This window comes from Taudactylus pleione, unplaced genomic scaffold (genome assembly GCF_031769625.1).
Source record: "Taudactylus pleione unplaced genomic scaffold, aTauple2 ptg000156l, whole genome shotgun sequence".
Classification (NCBI taxonomy): Eukaryota; Metazoa; Chordata; class Amphibia; order Anura; family Myobatrachidae; genus Taudactylus; species Taudactylus pleione.
In genome coordinates this window covers 22104590-22122478 of record NW_028284558.1, presented here as the reverse complement: position 1 = coordinate 22122478, position 17889 = coordinate 22104590, and the positions used below count along the sequence as shown (strand labels likewise).

Sequence of the window (17889 nt, the reverse complement as noted above, 5' to 3'; positions counted from 1 at the left end):
GTGCTGTAATCCCCAAAGTGCACTACAAAAAATAATTTTAATTCTTCTTTTCTGAGTTTGTGTGCGCCTTAGCCGCACGTATATATCAATCTATCAATCAATATAACATAAATGGAGGACCAAACTTTGTCCACTAAAAGTAAAATAGGGAAAGATCAAGAACCACTTCCTCCTAGTGCTGAAGCTGCTGCCACTAGTCATGACATAGATGATAGAATGCCATCAACATCGTCTGCCAAGGTCGATGCCCAATGTCATAGTAGAGGGCATATACAATCCCAAATAACAAAGTTTAGGAAAATGACCTTAAAAAAAACATTTAAATCATCTCAGGAGAAACTAGAACTTGCCAATATGCCATTTACGACACGGAGTGGCAAGGAACGGCTAAGGTCTTTACCTATGTTCATGACTAGTGGTTCAGCTTCACTTGACGATGGAAGCCCTCCTCCCGCTACAAAAATCAAATGAGTTAAGCTGGCAAAAGCACAGTGAAGAACTGTGCATTCTATGAGTTCTAAGAAGATATCACAAATCCCAAAGGAGAGTCCAAGTGTGGTGGCGGTTGCGATGCCTGACCTACCAAGCACTGGACGGGAAGAGGTGGCTCTTTCCACCATTTGCACGCCCTCTGCAAGTGCTGAAAGGAGCACCCACAGTCCACTTGCTGATATGCAAATTGAAGATGTCACTGTTGAAGTACAACAGGATGAGGATACTGGTGTAGCTGGCACTGAGGAGGACGTTGGCGAGGAGGAGCATGGTTTGTTTAAACAGGCTCCGGGGGAGACAGTTGTTGTCCGTGGGATGAAAAAGCCCATCACGATCTTGCTGAGTAGAAAACCAAACATTCCACCTCTTTGGTCTGGCAATATTTCTATCCAAATCCGGACAACAACTGTCTTGCCATATGTACCATATGTAAAGGTGGAATAAGTAGGGGTAGGGATGTTAACCACCTAGGAACAGCCTCCCTTATACGTCACCTGCAGTGCGTTCATTAAAAGTTACTGTCAAGTTCAGAAACTTTGGCTAAGACCGTAAGCAGTCCAGGAACACCTAAATCCCTTTGGCCTGTTGTATCCAAATGCCTGCAAACCACTCCTCGTCAATTTCCTCCTCAGTCAGGATCGGAAGTAGTCCTGCAGGCCATGTCACAGGCATGACTGACTCTCCTATCCGGGATTCCTCCGGAGGATCCTGCATTGCTACGCCTCCTGCTGCCACTGCTGCTGTTGCTGCTGGGAGTCGTTCATCATCCCAGAGAGGAAGTAGGTACACCACTACTGTTACTAAACAATTGACCCTCCAACAGTCCTTAGCGAGGAGGATGAAGTACAACAGCAGTCATCCTGAAGCAAAACGTATAACTGAGGCCTTGACTGCTATGTTGGTGTTAGACGTGCTTCCGGTATGCGCCATTAGTGCAGTGGGATTTAGACAATTGATGGAGGTAGTGTGTCCCGGTTCTAAATCCCGTCTAGATTCCACTTCACTAGGCAGGCGATACCGAAACTGTAAGAAACATCATAAAAAGTGTCCTCAGTGTCCTAAAAAATGCAGTTGTACCCAATGTCCACTTAACCACATGTGGACAAGTGAAACAGGGCAGACTAAGGACTATATGACTGTGACAGCCCACTGGGTAGATGTATCCCCTTACGCAGCAACAACAGCAGCGTCACCAGTAGCAGCATCTCAGAAATGCCAGCTTGTTCCAAGGCAGGCTATGCAGTGTATCACCGGTTTTAGTAAGAGGCACACCGCCAACAACCTCTTAGAGAAACTGAGGGAAATCATCGCCCAGTGGCTTACCCCACTTAGACTTTCCTGGGGATTTATGATATCTGACAACACCACCAATATTATGCGGGCATTACATTTGGGCTAATTCCAGCACCTCCCATGTTTTGCTCACACAATAAATTTGGTGGTGCAGAATTTTCTGAAAAATGACAGGGGCGTGCAGGAGACGCTTTGGGTGGCCCGAAAAATTTCTTCCCATGTTCATCATTCAGCGACTGCGTGCCGAAGACTGGAGCGCCAGCAAACACTCTTGAACCTGCCCCGCCATCACCTGAAGCAAGAGGGTGTGACACGTTGGAACTCAACCCTCTATATGCTTCAGAGGATGGAGGAGCAGCAAAAGACCATTCAAACCTGTACATCCACCTACGACATAGGCAATGGAGAGGGTATGCACCTGACTCAACCGCAGTGGAGAATGATTTCCGCCCTTCGAACTTGCCACACGTGAAATCAGTTCAGACACTGCCAGCTTGAGTCAGGTCATTCCCCTCATCAGGCTTTTGGAGAAGCAGCTGGAGAAAGTGAAGGAGGAGCTAAGACGGAGCGATTCCTCTCGGCATGTGGGACTTGTGGATGAAGCCCTTCATTCGCTTTGCCAGGATTCCAGGGTGGTCAATCTGTTGAAATCAGACCACTACATTTTGGCCACCATGCTCGATCCTAGGTTTAAAGCCTATGTGGTGTCTCTCTTTCTGGCCGACACAAGCCTGCAGAGGTGCAAAGACCTGCTGGTGAAAACACTGTCAGCTGAAGCGGAACGTGACATGTCAACAGCTCCTTCTTCATTTTCTCCCGCAACTGGGGCTGCCAGGAAACAACTTAGGTATCCTAAGCAACCCGCTGGCAGTGATGCAGGCAGGACCAAGTTTGGACATCTGGTCCGGACTGAAGGACCTGGCAACAATTTCTGACATGTCCACTGTCACTGCATATGATACTGTCTCCATTGACAGAATGGTGGAGGATTACATCGGTGACAGCATTCAAGTAGGCATGTCAGACAGTCCATACCTGTACTGGCAGGAAAAAGAGGCAATTTGGAGGCCCCTGTACAAACTGGCTCTATTTTACCTGAGTTGCCCCCCCTCCAGTGTGTACTCCGAAAGAGTGTTTAGTGCAGCGAAAGGCGTAGGGGGTTGCTTCCACAAAATGTGGAGAAGATGATGTTCATAAAAATGAATTATCAACTCTTCCAGGGAGACCAGCCTCCAGAACGTAGAGAGGGACCTGTGGTGGTGGATTCCAGCGGGGACAAATTAATACCCTGTGAGGATGAGGATGTACACAACACTGAAGAGGGTGAGGAATCGGTGTATGAGGAGGATGAGGATGACATCTTGCCTCCGTAGAGCCAGTTTATGCAGGGACAGATTAATTGCCAGCTTGTTTTGTGGAGGCCCAAACGAACCAATCATTTCAGCCACAGTCATGTAGCAGACCCTGGCGCTGAAATGATTGGTTTGTTAAAGTGTGGATGTTCTGTTTATACAACATAAGGGTTGGTGGGAGGGCCCAAGGACAATTCCATCTTGCACCTCTTTTTTTTCTTTGCATTATGTACTGTTTGTGGCCTAGTTTTTCAAACTGCCATCCTGTCTGCCACTCCAGTGTCACTCCTAGATGGGCCACGTGTTTGTGCCGTCCACTCATGTCGCTTAGCTACCTCGGTGCAACCTTTTGGACTAAAAACAATATTGTGAGGTGTGAGGTGTTCAGAATAGTCTGGAAATGAGTGGAAATTAATGGTGTTGAGGTTAATAATAGCATAGGAACAGAAAAACCCACACATTCTGTGATTTTAGCTGTATTTTAAAAAAATCCAGATCCAAAACGCAAAACCCAGAACCCAAAACACGGATGGGTGGTTTTGGCAAAACCAATCCAGATCCAAAACACAAAGAAAGATCCAGATCCAAAACCAAAGCACAAAACACGAAAAGTGGCCGGTGCACACCCCTAGTTACAATCAGCTTAGGTCTTATACACGATGGTGTTTTTCCTGTGCCAATGGTACGTTCAATATGTATTGTGTTTACTGCTAGATGTCATACTACAATCACTCTGAATGTTTATGCATATAGTCAGCATGGTCTAACAAATAGTATTTGGTTCTAATTTTCCAACTTTGGGAGACCAGATACATGGTCTTTCCAGCCTCAACCCTGCAGCCTTAAGTACGGCACAATACCAATATGTTATGTTTGAACTACTGTACCTAGTTCGAATAACTTTCACATGATTAATTAGATAATTTAGTAGTGAGAGCTGAGCATATGCTCCAAGTATGAAGGATCGCATCCCAAAGTTACTGCTTATATGTTGAGTCTATTTTCCATGTTAACTCCTTGAAATAGCTCACAAAGGTGGGGTAATACAGTAAATTTGGTTTCCAATAATTTGGATGATGATGTCACTATGCAGCTCTCTCACAATATTTTCCATCAAAATAGCATCCACGAATCTGTATCAAGTAGAAGAGAAATGAACAAGACGAGGGAAAAGTGGAAACTGGAGTAGCAGGCCGTGACTATGAGGCTGGCTCAAGTCTTGCACTATGGGCCCCAGAGCCCACCTATATGCTGCAACAGGAGTTTACTATATATATATTTTTTTTTTTCAAGCCTGTGAGAAATGTTTTGCTCCCTGTGTAAAACACAAAGAGACAAAACATTTATTTTTAACAAGTTTTATTTAGAGAAAATATAGTTTTTTCGACAAATTATCTGAAACAGGGCAATTTAATACAATGATCAGTCACTTGAATGATTCTGCTCCTGTGAATGATTCTCGTTGAACGTGGTAATACACAACAGTGTTTGGCTCTCTCAATCAAAACAAACATAGGATAAAAGTTTCTCTTATGGTCATGTGATTTCCTACTTGTAATAGAAAAAATAAATCACTGCTAAAAGATAATCTTATCACATGTAAGCCAGATAGTTTGATATTAGTGGTTTCTTCTGCCAAAAATATCCTTATGAAACTGAAAAAAAGGGAATATGACTGTATACTATATATTTCTGCAGCTTTTGTTTTCCAGGAAGGAGATCACAGCTAAATAAAATATCCAGCATACAAATAAACTATCTGTAAAAATGAATGAAATGAATGCGTTTCTCATGTTTATTCTCTGACGATTAACCTGCAGCATGCGTTCCTGCATTGGTCACAAATAGAATTATTTATATCAATGGATGGATTTGCATGAAAACTTCACAGAGTGGTAACATTGGATTCAAGAACACATACTAGGGGGTTGAGGTCCCAGTTGGACTCCTGTTGGTGTACATTGGGCAGAATTTTGACCCGGGGACGCTTTCTAGAACTTTGCCTCCCAATGGATGTATTTGGATGAAAACTTTACAGAGGGGTGGAAATTGATCTTGGATGCCTAATGAAGTGTTTGGGGTCCCATTCGGATCTCACGGCAGAGTACGCCGGACAGAAGTTTGAGCCATGGAACCTGTTCTGGGCCTTCCACTGGCTGGATTTGGATGACTTCACATTATAAAATGTAATAACTTGAAGATTTAAACCCAGGCAGTGAAGAGAGGTGAAGTATCCTCAGCTCCTCAGAATTGAAGTGTGTTGTACTTGGATGTGACATCATAGCTGAGAGCCACACCCAGGAGGAGCAGCAGCCAGCAGATTCCAATGTAAGAAGCTGTTGGGTTCTTCTCTTTAACATCAGCTGCCAACTCTCCATGTGGGATATATCACATTCTGTCACTCTATCAGTGTTTTAGATGCCCCATAACCATTCTTCCCTTGGAAACTGTCTAGGTTAGCATAATGGTAATTCCAGCTTTGTGTATATAAAAAAAAATTCCAAACAAACTTGAAACATATATGACTCTGAATCGACATCATTACCCTCACTGGCTCAGGGTAATTTATTATGTTACATTTATCCAGCGGCTAAATTAATGATCACCATTTCCTGGAGCTCGTCCACGATTACACTATAATTAGTTACAAATAAATAGATTTTGATAATGATTAATGAAAAACTAGCCAGCATCCTTTTTTACTGATGAGTGTCCTTTCAGGAAAATTTTCAAAATGTGGTATCAGTATAACACGAATTTTCCCACTTTAATACTATTGATATAACAAAAGATCTTATGCCAATTTTATTCACCCCTTTTTGTCCCTTTTCTTTTCTTTTTTTAATTCTACATTCATTTCAGTTACTCACAGAAGTACTGAGCAGGGCAGGGAAAAGTAGAAAATCCCTGGGCCTGCATGGAGGTGAAGCCACGCCCCCACATGGTGTGACCACGCCCCAACCAGCAGTGAACATACAGAGTGCCCTATAATCTCAATAGATGTGTGTTCAAGTCATCACACTTGGCCATGCCCTTTAAAGTACCAGGGCCTGACATTTCTTATGACCACCCTGGTTACTCATACCTAGCTGTGTGTGAACGGCACCCAGGCAACAGTTGAAATGGGGAATTGTGAAGTCTATTGATGTATGATGTTATGATGAAGGTGAAACAAATGAATTGTTTGCTTTAAGGGAGGAAAGTATGATTTGTAAATTGAAAATTATTACTCTTAGCTTAAAATTGTACAGGTGATGGAAACCCCCAGATTTGGATGTAAGCATCACATATTCCTAATACACCTTTTGTCTGCCATGTGGCTACAGGAATACTTCCCTTTTAAATACTCTTCATCAGGGGTGTCCCCCCATCATGTTTGGGATGTTTTGTCGACAATCACACTGTCCACAGCCATTATGCAGACACTATAATGTCGACAGGTACAACATGTTGAAATGTTTAGAAGGTTGCTTTGCTAAATATCAACACTAACAATATGTGGACATGTTAAAAATATTCACATTTGAAATGTCAACACTTACGTGAGGTCGACACCCAATTGTAAACCTAATCCTAAACCTAATTCCCAACCTTAGACCCTACACCTAAACCATAACCCTACATTTTTTATTGTCGACATTTTGCGGGTATTGACATTTTAACCCGTTACATTATGACATTCCACATTATAGTGCGGATCTTTTGACTATCGACATTGTGATTGTTCACATGAAATCTACACCCCTCCCCTGACCACCTCGACAAACGTTTTACGTTTTGTATGTAATGTATGTATGGCTTTTGCTGCCAAAGTCACCCTTATTATGCCAAACTTAGGGCCTGATTCAGAGCCGGACGCTATTTGCGCTCGCTCGTTCAGAAAAAGGGGCCGGCTATTTAAATTGAGCGCTCGCTCTTTGCGGTCTGTTGACGCCTCTATGTCTGTGCGAGCGAACGAAACATGCGGTCGCTATTTTGTAAAGACGCTCCCTGGCCGCTTGCATCCTACGTCATCTCCGCTATTTATTTGATTAATCGAGTACATCGAAAGGCGTCTGAACTGCTCGCAGTGCTTATGGTTGGATTTTCCTACCGCAATCATGCGAACAGTTCAGGCTAAGAAACAATCAAGTGACGTGGTCGATGACGCTGCTTTGTTAATTATGCACACCCTTAAAACGCCCGTTTTGACCGTTTGGCGCGCCTGCGTTCGGATCTCTACTCCCCGTTTTCAAGCACCTTCCCCTGTTACCACCCACAAACGCCTCATCCTGTCACTCAAATTAGCAGGCACTCGCTATTTTGCGAGTGCTCGATTTCCAACCGCACTGATTGGTTGGCGCATGCGCATTACGACCCATACGCATGCGCTGATGTGCAAACATCGCTCGGAGCGAACGAGCGGCCGCTTACGAGCGGCCGCTTACGAGCGGCTCTGAATTAGGCCCTCAGTTACTAACTTAATTATGCCATCATCGCTATAATACCAATTTTAGCTGTGTTTTAAACAGGTAAAATAAAGAGAAAGCACTGCAAATTGTTATCAATTTACTAATACTAGCTAATAATAATAATAATAATAATAATAACAACCAGAACAGTAATAAAGATTAAGGGCTCTATTTATTAACATTATTTTTACTAAAATAAAGTGAAAAAGGGTGTTTTCATACCCTTTTCACATTATTTTAATATCACCTACAGTTACTACAGGGCAATTGGAGTAGAATTCATAAAATTCTACTCCAACCCCTAAGTACCACTTATTTTTAGTAATCAGATCGCATTTCCCATAATTGTAATGGGAAATGTTATCTGGCCAAAGTTACTAAAAATAAATTGTGAAAAAAATACTTAGGGAGGCCCAGTGATAATAACTCCACCTGAAGGTGGCGTTATCCAGGGTCTCCCCCGGTTAACGGACTCCTGCCCTGCTCTAACGGGGAGAGCAGAGTCGGGTGTCGGTCCCAGTAATCAGCTGTGTGGTCTAAACAGACTGCAAGCTGATTACTGTAAAAAAAAAAAATAAATAGTCAAAATTTTTTTTTACTTACCTGACTCCAGGGACCTGTGATCGGGCCTCCGTTGATGTCTCCCCTCCGCTCAGCTGGTCTCCCATACTGCACTGTGGCCCGGTCATCAGGTGATCGGGTCCCAGTGCAGTATGGGATATCACCTGACTGGACGCATGGAGGACATCACCGGAGGCCCGGATCATGCAGGTAAATGCTATTAAGGGAGGGAGGGGGGTTGAGGGGGGGCAGGGCTTAGTGCCGGGGGCAGGGCTTAGCGCCGGGGGGTAGCAGCAGCGGCTGGTCGGCGCATGCGCGGGAACTTTGTCACTGAATTTTTTGTGAAAATACTGTGACTAGTGTGCGGAGGGGATTCGCAGGGACAGAGCTTTCTCGCAAGCTCTGTCCCTCCAAGGGATTTGTAGTAAATCCCTTTTATATTGCCTGAATTCGCAATGCGAATTCAGTCGATAATATCACACTACAAACTGCATTCAATATGCGGATTGTAGTAAATAGAGCCCTAAATGTTTTTCAATGATTTCAGATACATTCTAGTAAAAGGTGTCACTTTTGTTAATAGCCGTTTATTAAATTTAAACAATGTATATTTATCTGCTTCTTGTATCATTAAGAGTAGTTCTGCGCTCACTTGGAATCCCCTGGCGCCTCCTATAGGCCCCGTAAAAAGAAATAATGCAGAATCGAATATATAGAATATATAAAAAATAATGTGATTTATTGAATGAATAAAAATGCACTAGTGATCGTATAAAAATGGACGTACTGACTTACAACATTAAACAGAAAAAAACAAGACAAACATGCAAATATATCAGGAGATAGACACGCTATTGAGTGAATTACTCTATTCTTCTATGTTAATCTAAAATTATGGTGAATAACTGATTCTCCTTTAATGGGAGATTCCCCTTATGGATGTAGTTCCACATCGAAGGGTAGGTAAATCATCATATGTGGGGTAATGTCTCCAAATAAAATCCAAAGCAAAGTAGTAGTCAGTAGGATGGTTTGCTGGCAAACTTAAGGGTACCTTATACACTGCAGATGTACATCCAGGTCAGCTCCACTGTCATCAACGCATTTCGCCTGTAATTAGGCTTCTTCAGGATGGTATGTGGCTCTTGCTCCTACTGCCTTATATACTCTGCTTCCTGTCCCGCCCTGCTGAGCGTACTTCCGGTCCATGCGGCGTCATCGTCACTTCCGCTTCCCGCTCGACCGCTCTCCACTCACTTCCGGTCGGCGGCGTCCGGGTCCTAACGTCACTTCCGTTGTATTCGGCGATGTTCTCATCTGGCATCGTCATATCCTGTAAGGGATTGCCAGGAGATAAGATGGCCGCGCATGATCGCTACTTGTCCATCTTTTCAGTTCATCTTTTATGGTTCATAGCGCTGTAGCTTTCATTTCATAAAGGGGCCTATGTCTCCTGATTGGTGAGGCCATAATCATTAGCCAATATATGTATTAGTCCAGAAATAATTAGATAAGGAAATAATTTAGATAAGTACAGAGACTACATAAAACATATGCAAACGAGCAACAAACATGACAAACTGACATGAAATAAAAATTAAAAATTTAAGATATTATCTATCAGGGCAATATATCGTTTTTTTAAAAGAAAAAGAAAAAAGGAGAAAGGGAACAGAATCGCAAATGAACTCCATAGCGATATCATAGCTAGCACTTATATCTTCAAAAAGGGCTGCAGGGGAATGTCCCAGGTTTCTATAAATGTGGAAGATGCAGTGCATGTAAAAAAACCAAGAGCAACACCACTAAACCTATTCAGAATGTTATATCCTACACCACAAAAAAAGACTTTAAGATCAAACATAAAATGACATGTGATTCAAAAGGAATCATCTATCTATTATCTTGCCCTTGTGGATATCAATACATAGGGAAGACGATACGGAAGTTATCTATACGTGTAAATGAGCATCTAAACAATATTAAGAATAAAAAGGAGAATCATAGTGTATCTAAACACTTTCGGGATAAACACAACAGCGATCCCTCAAAATTTTTCTTTGTAGGGTTAAAACAAGTAACAGTACCATGGAGAGGAGTGAATCTCAATGACAGTCTATTAAAAGAAGAGACCAGAATAATCTTCGAATTAGGAACATTACAACCCAAGGGCCTCAACATTGATTTTGAGTTAGCGCCCTTTTTGAAGATATAAGTTCTAGCTTTAATATCGCTATGGAGATCATTTGCGATTCTGTTCCCTTTCTCCTTTTTTCTTTTTCTTTTAAAAAAACGATATATTGCCCTGATAGATAATATCTTAATTTTTTAATTTTTATTTCATGTCAGTTTGTTATGTTTGTTGCTCGTTTGCATATGTTTTATGTAGTCTCTGTACTTATCTAAATTATCTCCTTATCTAATTATTTCTGGACTAATACATATATTGGCTAATTATTACGGCCTCACCAATCAGGAGACATAGGCCCCTTTATGAAATGAAAGCTACAGCGCTATGAACCATAAAAGATGAACTGAAAAGATGGACAAGTAGCGATCATGCGCGGCCATCTTATCTCCTGGCAATCCCTTACAGGATATGACGATGCCAGATGAGAACATCGCCGAATACAACGGAAGTGACGTTAGGACCCGGACTCCGCCGACCGGAAGTGAGTGGAGAGCGGTCGAGCGGGAAGCGGAAGTGACGATGAAGCCACGTGGACCGGAAGTACGCTCAGCAGGGCGGGACAGGCAGCTGAGTATATAAGGCAATAGGAGCAAGAGCCACATACCATCCTGAAGCCTAATTACAGGCGAAACGCATTGATGACAGTGGAGGGGACCTGGATGTACATCTGCAGTGTATAAGGTACCCTTAAGTTTGCCGGCAAACCATCCTACTGACTACTACTTTGCTTTGGATTTTATTTGGAGACATTACCCCACATATTATGATTTACCTACCCATCGATGTGGAACTACATCCATAAGGGGAATCTCCCATTAAAGGAGAATCAGTTATTCACCATCATTTTAGATTAACATAGAAGAATAGAGTAATTTGCTCAATAGCGTGTCTATCTCCTGATATATTTGCATGTTTGTCTTGTTTTTTTCTGTTTAATGTTGTAAGTCAGTACGTCCATTTTTATACGATCACTAGTGCATTTTTATTCATTCAATAAATCACATTATTTTTTATATATTCTATATATTCGATTCTGCATTATTTCTTTTTACGGGGCCTATAGGAGGCGCCAGAGGATTCTTTTTATTCTACATAGGCTATTAGGGAAGGTAGCCATTCCTTTAGGATCTCTAATACGAGCGCTACCTTCACTCCTTCTGTATTTCACTGCGCTCACTTGGGCTGGTGCAACATGAATGTATTAAAGTGCCACAGTTTGGTTTGGTTTTGTACAAGTGTTAAAATTCAACTTCAAATAGAGCACAACAATATCTCATACGTTTTCCTCAATTTTACCAGTGTATTATATAAGTGTATTCATTAACACTTCTCTAAGCTTTCCTGCAACATAAAATACCAAGTTCTGAATGAGCGTATTCATACAGTAGCTATGGAAAGTATACACTCCCTTTCACTTTTCAGTCTCTTAATAACTGTTGGTAAGTGCATTTCTAAAATGGAGCTTCATCATGACATCAAAGAACTTTTGAGGACAATCAAAGAATGGGTTTTTGAAAAGCATCTGTCAGGTAGGTTATATAAAAATTATTTAAAATTATTTTAATTTTCCCTTCAGCACTCTCAATTACATCCTAACGAAATGGAGATGCAATGAGTAAAATGCACAGGCTGTAATGATTGTGGTCAGTGACAACACTCCATGCAGGGGCGTATCTATAATGGGTGCAGGGTGTGCGGGGCAGGTTAGGTATGAAATCCTGGCCAGTGGCGTAACTACTGCCCCCGCGGTGGCTTGGAGGCGCTGGGTAGCTTGGGGGCGACGGGGGCAGTAGTTATGCCACTCAGGGGTGGAACTCCCGTGACTACGGAGGGTGCAGGGGGTGCAGTCGAACCCCCTGCACCCTCCATCAGCCGGGCGCCTGCTGAGTGTGTTACCAGCGGGCGCCCGGCTCCTATTCAAACTCCTGGAGGCAGCCAGACGACGGAGCTCCCTCCGTCTTCCGGGTCCCGCAGGGCACTATGGGAGTGACGTCATGACGTCACTCCCATAGTGCCGAGGATCGGACGCCGGGGACGGAGCTCAGGAGTGAGCTCCGTCTTCCAGGTCCCACAGAGCACTATGGGAGTGACGTCATGATGTCACTCCCATAGTGCCGAGGAGCGTACGCCGGGGTTTGGACGGCAGCAGCACTGGAGCGGGGATAAAGGTTAGTGTTTTTTTTTTTTCTTTTGTGTGTGTTTGTGTGCTCGTGGGGGAGAGCAACTACAGGGGGCTAACTACTGGGGGCAACTACAGGGGGCTCACTACTGGGGGCAACTACAGGGGGTTCACTATTGGATCAACTAGGTGCAACTACAGGGGCTCACTACTGGGGGCAACTGCAGAGGGCTCACTACTGGGGGCTCACTACTGGGGACAACTACAGGGGGCAACCACAGGGGGCTCACTACTGGGGCAACTACAGGGGGCTCACTACTGGGGGCAACTACTGGGTGCAAACTACAGGGGGCTCACTACTGAGGGCAATTACAGGGGGCAACTACTGGGCACAACTACAGGGGGCACTACTAAAATGGGCACAACTACAGGCTGCACTACTAGAAGGGGCACAACTACAGGGGGCACTACTTGAAGGGGCACAACTACAAGGGGCAGTGCATATGGGCACAACTACAGGGGGCACTACTTTAATGGGAACAATTACAGGGGGCCCTGCATAATGGGCACTACTACAGGTGGCATTGCATAAGGGGCACTATTACAGGGGGCATTGCTTAAGGGACACTAGTATAGGGGGCATTGCATATAGGGCACAACTACAGGGGGCACTACTGTAATGGGCACAACTACAGGGGGCCCTGCATAATGGGCACTACTACAGGGGACATTGCATAAGGGGCACTATTACAGGGGCCACTGCATAAGGGACACTAGTATAGGGGGCATTGCATTTTGGGGCACAACACAGAGGGCACTGTATAAGGGGCACTAACTTGATATACATAGTTTACAGGTTATAAACTATGTTCCCAATAATCTGGTTCTACACGGACATAAAAACTGAACAACCTGTCTTGAGCTGAGGTGACAGACTGGCAGGAGCAGAGAGGAGGGTTGGTGAAGTAGATCTGTTGGTGGGATGTAATGGACATTACTGTTTGGCATAATGTGTATTTGGCATTACTGTGTGCACAATGTGCTATTAGGGGCATTACTGTGTGGCATAATGTATAAGGGGCATTACTGTGTAGCACAATGTGTTGTATGTGGCATTACAGTGTGACATAATGTGAAATAGTGGGATTACAGCATGGCATAAATTTGTTATAAGGGCTTTACTGTATGTCATTATGTGTTTTACGTGGCATTATTGTGTGGCATGTGTAAGGGGCATAGCTGTGTGGCATAATGTGTTGCAAGGGGCATTCCAGTGTGGCACACTGTGTTATAAGTGGCATTACTTAGTGTGTCATAATGTGTAAGGCACATTTCTGTATCATGTAACCACACACCTTAAACGTTGTCTTTGGGTGTGTTTGATCTTTGGGTGGGGGGCGCCTGAAACTTTTTTGGCATGGGGGAGCAAAATTTATAGTTACGTCACTGATCCCGGCAGTCGGGATGCTGCTGGTCAGAATACCAACAGCGGCATCCCGATAGCCAGAATCCTGACACCCATAGGAAGGAATGGTAAGTACTTTTCTAACCCTAACCTTCCCTCCCCGGTGCCTAACCCTAACCTCCCCCCATAGTGCCTAAACCTAACCTCCCCCTCCCCACACCCTAATCCTAACAGTACCTCCCCAGTGCCTAACCCTAACCCTCCCCCTAAGGACTAACCCTAATCCCGCTACCTAACCCTAACCTCCCCCTAACACCCTGATACTTGCCTTCAGGATGCCGGCCTTCTGACCATCGGTATCCCACAAGCCGGGATGCCGACTACATCCGGTGCGGGGCATACAGGCCCCTGGCTCCAGGGGGGGCCATACCGCACACCCTGCACCCATATTTTTAATACTTCCACCTCCTGAGTCCCACGTCGGCGCCGATATCAGCACTGTCAAAATTGCCAAGAAAATGGCCACCATGGCTATTTTCCAGGCATTTTGTGCATGCACAGTAGGGTAAACACCAGAAAAATATCCACAGAGCCATTTTCCAAGTGACCTGCGCTGTAGACTCTGGGCATATTCTAGTGCCCAGAGTCTACCAGTGTGGCGCTGAGCGCTGCCGGCCGCCGGAGAGAGAGGAGGGGACCTCGGACAAAGACTACACATGGGTCCCCTTCTCTCTAGAAATGCCCCTGATTCCATAACTGCCCCATACACTCATTCATGATCCACAAACCTGGCTATGTGTTGCACTTATATCCAGTCAGCAAACGAAAGTGTGTGCTCCACTCTAATTTGTTTATTGCTTTGCTACACAACACAACCCATAAAGCAGGATATATCATAGCTCAGCTGCTCCTAAGTTAGGATTGGTGGTCTTGAGTGCACATATAGTGCTATAAAAAAAAAACAACCTACCTGTTTCATATGGATAATCTCCTATGTTATGACTATTATCAAATTACTGATATTTATGACTCATTCTTATCTTTCTACTTTTAATACACTTTACATTACATACATTAAATGAACCCTGTGGAAAGCTAATAAAAATAGAACAAATAAGGGTCAGCCATACTATTCCCATTATTGTGTTTTAACTTGTTATTACTGCTTTTAACATTATTGAATGTAGCACATTCTATTTCCAAGAGTTAATGTGTGCTTCCAGTGCAATTAAATCGGTATAACTGCAGTACATATAAATTACATTATAAAATGTGTTGAAAATGCATGTTTGAAATGCATTAGTTTTCATGCAGGGAGTCAGACTGGGTGGAGCTGCGAGCAGGAGGGCGAGCGGGACAGAGTGGGGGGTGGGACGGGATGGAGATGCAGTCAGATGATGCCCAAGTTGGGTGATATAGCAATATGAACATTTTCAAGGAAACATTAAACGAGATTTCCAATAAAATATGCTTACTGCTAAATACCCTATGTTGTCCATTATTGTATATTTACATATGGAGGCAGATGGATGAATGGGTGTTAGGTGTAAAAGCAGTAATACGCACGTTAAGTGCTGCAGTTACCACTTCCCTGCAAGTAGTGATGTAGGAAAGTAATCAGAATGATCGGCGCCAGGGCCGGATTAAAGGCAGGGCGACAGGGGCGGTCGTCCGGGGGCCCCCACACATAGGGGGCCCCCACACACTGTGCACTAAACATTTTTTTTTTTTTGCAAATTTCAATGACAACAGCGCTACTGTTGGTGGAGGCGTGGCTTCAGTGCAGAGCGTGGAAGCTACGTGCTGAGTGACAATCACAATCTCACTCAGCCTCAGCCACGCTCTGGACTCCTGCTGACAGCCTGCCTTAACACTGTGGAGCCCTGCAGTATTCTGCCGCCCCCCTTAGTATGTGCCTGTCAGAGCCCGGTGGTCATAGGGGGCCCGGCAACCCCTGCCACTTGTCCGCAAGTGGGGAAGTGTTTCAAAGGGTGGATTGCCCCACCAAGAACACGAGCCGGCTCAGAAGTACCCTGACCCGGCCGTGGCCACCCTAATGACAATGGGTGGGCGGGCTGGGCCAGGGGTGCAGGGTGTAAGTGCCCCTTGGCTGCTCTCTGTCCTGACCTGACCCTATCCGCGGGCTGATGATGGCGGGAGGTGAGGAGCAAGCAGATTCCACACAGGAGCCTGTCTGCGATCTTCCGTTTCAGTCTGCAGAATTGATGATTGGAGTTGAGCTGCGGCTGTGTTAACTGCCAGGTATGAGTCAAACACAGCATGCAGCCGCGCGGCTCTGTCTCTTAGCTGTAGCTGAAGTGTCCCTTGGCTGAATCTGCCTCCTCCGGCTCCTTCACATTTGGCACAACTAGTGCAGCTGCAGCAGTGCTGACAGAGTTGGAGGGTGGGCTGCCACTGGAGACACTAGGGCTAGTATTATTGGGCTTATATTGTCAGACATTCCTGTAACACACAGATTGGAATTTGGCTCCACCCCTTTGCTTCACACAGCTGCCTTTATTTATATGGCACCCGCCACAAAGGTTCCATCAATATCTGAATGAACGGCGTGAGTGTGGTAGACCCCTTTGTGTATATATATATATATATATATATATTTATTTATTTATATTATTTATTCAACTTTTATTGATAGGGGCCCCCACATGTTTGTTGCCCAGGGGTCCCCACAGACCTTGATCCGGCCCTGATCGGCGCCGTTATCCATAGATAGGGCGCCAAAGTGGGGAGGCAATGTATAAACAGTCAGTGGCACTAACTGTTTTCCGACAACTACAACTATTGATTTTGACAGACCACTGTCGTTGCCACACCACCACACTGTCCCTGGCTACCTGCTTAGGCAGCCAGGGGCTGGTACTAACAAAAACTATTTTAGTCAATTAGCTGTGGGTGCAAGCGCCGGTCACATCAGCCGCTAGAGAGAGTGGACTTCGCCAGACATGTGAGTTAATACTCTCCCTCTTCGGCTATTGATTCTTAAATACATGCCATCAGTAAGTGGTGATGCTTTGCCTTGATAATGGGCGAAGCAGGACCATGCTTTTGAAGAACATTAGAATATCCCCCTTAATACTTAAAAAGCTAAGAAATATTGATATAGCCTATTGGGGTGGTGGTCACAATAGGTGTCAGGCAGAATGTGAAAGTGACTGTTAGGCCACACAGAGAGTCCTTAACCAGGATGCTGGGTTTATTGATATCAGCAGGGTAACAGTGGTAACAGAGATTGTAAAAGCACTAAGCAGAATAGTGGTATTACAGGGATTAACAGCTGTATTTAGGTGTCTCACACTGTAAACATTAAAGATGGCACCATCCGCACATGAGCAGTAGCCCAGCAGTGACGTAGGGGTCCATTTACTAAGCCTTGGATGCAGATAAAGTGAATGGAGATAAAGTACAAACTAGAGATGTGCGGTTCAGTTTTACTCGGATTTACTCGGATATGTTCGGTTCTCATAAACGGCATCATATTGGCTAATCGGCTCTCACGTGTTTTGGATAGCCAATAAGAAAAATCCGAACTAATCCGAACTTGTACTAATTTGGCGATAAGAACAGAATAAAACCGAACCCTCTAGTACCAACCAATCAGCTCCTAACTGCCATGTCACAGTCTGTGTTTGAAAAATGACAGTTAGAAGCTGGTTGGCTGCTACCTTGTCTCCGTCCACTTAGTTAATAGACCCCGTAATGAGTTTGGAGGTCCCGCCTCCCTCCTAGTTCCTAGCATGTATAGTAGAGAGAGAAGACAGAGCGGGACGCAGTGCTCTCTAAAAAGTAAAAGTCACAAAACATGGATAACATCAGTCTAAAGAAAACGCTCTCTCTTTCCTTTATACTACCATAAAGTTTTGTAGGCAACAAACATAAAGGCATACAGTAACATGCTGCATTAGGTAATTATTTAGTGTTGGAGGGCCTAATTGGCAGGGAATTCTCACAATAGCTTCACTAACCTATGGGAAGGGCATTTCCTGCAGTTAATGACGGAGTAGCAT

General features: G+C 44.3%; 1 protein-coding gene across 2 annotated transcripts in view; it reads right to left on the bottom strand.

Annotated features, from left to right (window-relative positions):
* The window catches only part of ARHGAP15 (Rho GTPase activating protein 15), a 724185-nt gene that overhangs the window by 219683 nt on the left and 486613 nt on the right, over positions 1 to 17889 (bottom strand). The gene's annotated exons all lie outside the window — the stretch shown is intronic.